Source organism: Pygoscelis adeliae, unplaced genomic scaffold (genome assembly GCF_000699105.1).
Source record: "Pygoscelis adeliae isolate BGI_AS28 unplaced genomic scaffold, ASM69910v1 Scaffold358, whole genome shotgun sequence".
NCBI classification, from domain to species: Eukaryota; Metazoa; Chordata; class Aves; order Sphenisciformes; family Spheniscidae; genus Pygoscelis; species Pygoscelis adeliae.
The window spans coordinates 3,317,746-3,324,329 of record NW_008825429.1 but is presented as its reverse complement, the minus strand read 5'-3'; positions in this window follow the sequence as shown (position 1 = coordinate 3,324,329).

Here is a 6,584-nt window from a genome sequence, read left to right as displayed (position 1 = left end):
AAGGGGTATGTCCAAACAGCCAGACGAGGGAGCAGAAAAGGGGTAAGGACAAGTGAAAGTAAAGCCACCTCCCCTTTGAGCAGCAGCAAGCCATTACGTTGACTCAACTGCCAGCAGGACCACCACCTCAGATACCTCAGCATCTCACCTTTGCCACACAGATAACAATAGTCAGTAACAAGATCGCTAAAGATCGCTATGATCCTATCCATCTGCATATGTAAAAATGGTTTTGGACACAGCCGGAAACAAAATACTGTCAGACCTTGCACATTCTAAGTTAATTATCTGCCTTTTAAAAAGTAACAGAAACAGGAAAGCATGTGGACCCTATAACCAATAAAGGGAAGGGTAAGATTTGCATGGTTATGCAAGAATAGACACAAAACTTGAGGGAGGAAAAAAATAGCGTCTTTTAAACAGTGGAAATCCTATCCAAGCAGCATAAACAGATCTGAATATAGACCTGTCCAGGCAAAGTGCCAGTTACAAAATTTGAGACACACATAAAGATGATGAAGTGAAGAACAGAAATATTAGTATAAATTCTGAATTCATTAAAAGCATTAGAAGCACAAATTTTGCCCATGAGATGTAGAGTGCCCTGGCTATCAGCAAAAGGAGGACTCCAGCAACAGAGAATGGGGACACTAAAGAGACACTGCAACCATATCCATATTTAGTGCAGTCTTATTGAGACATTCCTATCCTGAAGGCTCTTAAACGGGGTATCAGAATGCAAACTTGAGAGATTTTAGTCCTTGAAGAGAGTATTTTTCATTACTCCAGCAACTTCCCATTCAGTAAGTAACAAGCATATCTCCCAAGAGCATAAATGCAAAGACCATTCAACAAATGTAAATCTACCCTTAAAAATCAAGGTATCTCAAGTTTGAAAAGCCTGTGCCTATAAGGAGAAATAAAATCCCAGCAAATCTCACACAGATACTGGGGATGCCAAATAAAAGGTTAGTATATTGAGATATAAATAAAGACAAGTTAAAAAGACTTGCTGGCTTGACCTGCGAACCACTCTGAGGTGGGTTGTTTCCCTTTTTTTAAAAAAGGAACTTTTGTGAAATGTGGTATATCATTTAACTGGCTTGTTAAAAATGTAATTACTAAGAAAGTACTCTCAAAATGGTGGATTTTTCTTTTTAAGAAGTTTTTGTTTCTGCAAGGGTTCTCTGCAACAGAGAGTGGGAGCAGACTTGGAAGCAACACCGAACTCTTTATAAGCCAAAAACTGTAAGTCATCACCAGCAACTGACTTTACACAAAGCACTGCCAAAAGCACAATGTAAACTCACAGAGCAGGGTAGGGGGAAATGACAACAAAATATTTAACATTTTTCAGTCATGTGGATCTTAGTACTACTTATAACTATAATAGGTAGAAAGTTTTAAAATGAAGCTTTCAATCTGATGGGCATTCTACTAAAACTTAAAGATAACCCAAGTAATTACAGATAGTAGGCAAGCAACATCTTTGAAAGACAACAGAGTACAAGAGGCCAAGAAGCACGTGGTTAAAAATCTAACTAAAGCAGCTTCTTTTTACTTTAAAAGCAGCTTCTGGGAATGAAAGGAGGACAATGTTCCAGAAATGAATGTGGGAACCCCAGTCGACTTTGGAAGAAGATGTGGGTGGTAATTTGATGGAGATTGCTGATGGCTCTACAGCTCTAGAGCCCTGCTTTTTTGGTTTTGTTTTTTTTTAAGCATTGGCAGAAGAATGTGGCCCAAGAGTTTCACAATGTCATGACAGAGGCCCACTGAAAGAAAGGAAATTGTTAAAGCCAGAGAGAAAACTAACATTTTTAGAGCTGGAATATATTGTAGCCAGCAGATGGAGAAGAGCTGGAGAACATTTAAGGTTTTCTTATGTTTTCCCACTGTGAGAAGGTAGATGATCTATCATTCTACCTATCATCTGGCATCATGACAGAAGTATTAGTCACAAGTCTCTTGCTTGTTTCATCACCAGCAAGAGAAATGGTGAGGATTTCTTTTTACAAGAGCAGTATTAATAAAGCAATTAAACACATGACAGCTTCTTCATCTCAGTGCCCTGCACATAAGTTATTGTTTTTAGACAAAGTAAAATTTTATTCTATCAACCAAAGGCTGTTTTACTCACAAGAGAAGTCATGACCACAGAAAACTGCAATTAAAAAAAACTACGAAGACCAAAAAGAAAGTAGATTTTTGAGAGGTAAAGATGAGTAAGAGAGACCAATCTCCAGCGCTGACCAAAAATGGAAATGCCAGCAATACTGAAATAGAAGCAGCATGAGAATAAACTTCCCTTTCATAGGTACATGAAATAAATCCTTCTTCAAATTACTTTCTAAAAAAGGGTTTTCAGCATGATCTTTCATTGTTCCTCCACCAATCCTATGATAAAAGTCAACAAACATCTGAGATAACTGGAGAGAGTATTTTGCACTAGTCTACAGAAGTCAAGAATCCCATCCCCTACGTTTCTACTCTGCTGAAAATTAAGTTGACTTCTTTGTCTCAACTCATCATATTCTTCCCTGCTATACAGTGAACTAGGGCATACTGGAAAATTGATTCATTTTCCTCTCAAGTACCTAGACACATATATATTTTATATGGACATGTACCTATTCACATCACTACCATCCCATTACTGTTGGGTACTTTAAAATTAATCTGATCCACTTCAGAATCACACCAGCATTCACAACCCACAGAGAAACAGAGGGACCAGGGTTTTCCACTTACACATTGAATGTACAAAGACAACCTCCCATACATGCACAGCAGTGCAACTGCCCCCTCACTGAGAACAATATTCCACTCCTATCTCTGTGACAAATCCAAGCCTAACTGCTTAAAGCAGCTGGAAAATAGACTAACTCCAACTCCTTCCCCCCCAAAAAAGAAAAACCAGAAAATAAAAAAATAGCTGTTTCTGCCAAGCAAGCACTGAATACACTGCATTCCATTTCATTAAAACAATTACTCAGAAGCCAGCCAAGAATTACATAAAGCTTCCTCCCTGCACCACCCCCAGCCCCTTCTCTTCAACCCTCCTCCCCAACACGCAGAGCAAACAGCTACCCAACTCTGCAAAGACAGGATCGCACCAGGGCAATACCACTCCAGAGAAAGTGGCACCAAATGCCTCACATCACACTGGCTACTCCATCCCACGTAGAGCGTTCTTCAAACCTAAGCAATGCAATCAGAGGACTCTAGCAGATCCAGACAGCCTAGAGGGTCTCTGAATTTCACACCACCATAAGCCGTACGACAGCGAACTGTTTCATGCAGTTTTCTTCCTCACATTTGATGGTAAAGTAGCATCCAACAAATTAAGCCCTTAACCAACTCTTAAAAATGAATGATAATCTAAAAGATTTTCTCTCTGACTCGCATGGCCAAGGCTTTTAAGCATGATCCCAAGGCAGAAGGTGCTGGAGGCGCCAGATTTAAGCAATTAAGAAGTAGGGGAGCAGCATGCCAGAGCAGCTGTGTTTGTGAGGCACTGCCCAAGGGAACTGCTCAGGACAGCCAAGTAGCAAATTTCAGCTTAAGCACCAGCAGGATAGATTAAAAACTACAAGCTTAGGGTTATAAGAACCTGACTGACAAATTCATCCCAAACTCCACACAGCCACTCCACAGCTCCCAGCCTGACTGACAGCACTGAGCTCCTCACATTTCACAGCAAAAATAAAAGGCAGCTTCTTCTGGCCAACACTGCTCACCCACCCACAACACTGAGTTGGCCACTGATAAGAGATTTCATGACGTGAATAAAATGGCATTTCGTTCCCTCCCCCAGTGCTCCAGCTCTCTGCAGGGATCCTGTCTAACTGCTGGAGCTGCTCGAAGCCAGGCAGAATAGTTCCAGCTGTGTATCACACTGCCTAACCAGACCTACACAGCCCAAGAAAAGTCTCCCACATAAAACCATAACGAACAGAGGGAGAGCTGCAATCCAGTACTACTCCTAGGCATCTTACTCTTGTGGACCACCCCCACCCAAAAGGGGTAACTTGCTAGCACCAACAAAAAACCCTAGTCCCAAGGCAGCTGCCAGTGCTAAGAAATGGGGAGCAGCAGATGTAACTAATGGCCAAACACCATGAGCAGCAGAGAAGACCAGCCAGGCCGCCATCTTATTCCAACTCAAGGGCCATCAGTAACCTCAACTGGCGTGCAGTTACCCTTAGGCATTTTTGACTGACCCAGTTGAAATGAGTGGCTCCAACCCAAAAGAAACCTTTTCAGAGAGAAGCCTTGAACTTGTTTAGAACCATGAAAGAGGATAGAACAAGGGAGTATTAAGCCCCTAATGCATGGCAAATCATTTACAGCCCTCCTGCCCGTGACCTCTTCTACTTCTGGCTTTTTTTGCCCCCTCCTGCTCTTACAAAAACCCAGCCTAATCACAGTCCCTGAACCACCACAAATTTCCCTATAGCACGAAGTGAAATTCTCTGCTCACCTTGTTCTTCAGGGATGGTAATAAAGCAAGATCCTATCAGGCGTCTAGACAGACACAGGATTAATTCTGTCTGCCAGCTCAATTTTGTGACAAAAACATGGTTTATTCCTGGAGACCCCATACAGTTTGATTTATAGCTGAGCCATTTAAAGCACAATTCCCCATCCAAAGTGTCATTCAGAAAGTTTATTCCCTGGAGTGCCATTTACTTTTTTTGATGTTGTTCACATCATTTGCAAAATGTTAGAGGTTTAAACATGTTCAATAAACAGTAAAAAACCAAGAAATCAAGCTACGCTCCACTGCAAGCTGCCAGCCAGATGTACTCAGTAGCTCACCCAGGAAAGCCATTTACACCAAACTTGCACATGATAATAGGAACACTGTGAGAAGTGGCATGACAAACTGCATTTGAAGACTTCAGACTACCCCATCATCATTTAAATAACTTGAACTAAACTTGTTCACAGTGTAGAGACAGTCCAGCACAGGGAAAAAGGAGCCAAGCAATAACAATGCAGGCTGCCTCCCCCTGTGGCCTGCCATAAGGTCTCTTGGATCCTCAGCTCACAGTTGTCTCAAACTCCTTAGATAAATTTCCCATGTAAATTCAGAATAATTACTGTCTGCTACAAGAAAAAGCTGCACTTACATGAGCAGAAAAAGTGCTTACCAGACTCCTGAACAGCACAAATGCATAACCTCAGGGACTCAAGTTCCTATAACTGAAACACCAACACCAAACTTGTTGCACAGCACTCCAGTTGCCATTTCTACTTTGTTTGCTTCATCGGGATTTAAAAACATACATACACAGAAGAGAGAGCATGGATTTTAACACCAATCAATCAAGGGAGACTGTCCCCAGCCAGCTGGTTTCTGCTGCTCTGGGGCCATTTGCAATGAGAATAAGCAAGAATAGGAAAAATAGCTATGAGTGATATGAGAAAGTCATCACCCACTTCCTATTTTTATGGTATATCTTTAGCACACGACATTCTTTGAATGACTTTACGATGCTCTGTGGTAAAAGGGAAAGACTAGAGTAGAACTACTGTGGGGAACTTGGAAGGGAAGGGAAATCTTTTCTCCCTACTCACAGCCTGTCATAACAGAGGATGAAGAAAGGATGAGCAATCGGAAAGGCAGAGAGGGAACATTAAACTGGGCTGAGAAGGGAATAAAAACTTATAAATCTAATTCAAACTTGCCATCGTAAGCTTTTCCAGCAATGGTGACCAGAGAAGCTTGAAAGAGTTACTATTCTAATATGTTCAGCTGGAAGCTATTTCAGAAACACAAAGATCTCAACAAATATTAACCATACTTTGCAGGTAAGCAGCTATTATCCCTGTTTTACAGACGGAGAAACAATATGCCTAAAGTCAGGACAAGTTTTTGAGGCTGTGGATAAATGGTTACCTTATGCTAGATTAAACATAAACCACAGCTAAAAGAGGTGGCCTCACCTACTTCCCCAGTCCACTGTCCATGTAAAAAAATGACTTTCAGAAGAATCAGCTTGCTGATCCAGCTAACTGCCCAACAGTTATCGTGGAGACTAGGAAGGGAGATGGGGGGGGGGGGGGGTGGGCGGGGAGGAGAACAACACACCATACCTTACAGCAGTCAGCGGTTAAATCACATTAAACCAATTTGAAATCACAAGTTCCACTTTCTCTCCAACTCATTTAACTTCAGCCCAAAATGGAAAGGAATGGTGCCACTCCTCGCTTCTACTCTGCGCTGGATTTAGTTATCTTGCCACACGGCGAGACAGTTCAGCTTACTGATCCAATGGCAAATCATCTCTTCAATTTGGGGGAAAGGGATGGCTTTCCAAAAGATCAGCAATTTGAAGCAATTCGCTCTGGAGCCTGATACTCATTAAGTGAGCAGCAAGCACATAAGAGATGGGGAAGCCGGAATCACCATTTTTGGCTGTGATCTGAAACTGGATGAGATGTGAGGTGAAATTTTACAAACACTGAAACAAGAACAGGACCCAAAGGTCTCCACAGTTCCCTGCCTAGCATTTTAAAATATAATAGCCTAGTAGTCATGACAACCTGTACTTCCAGGGCTTGTTATTAAACCTAAG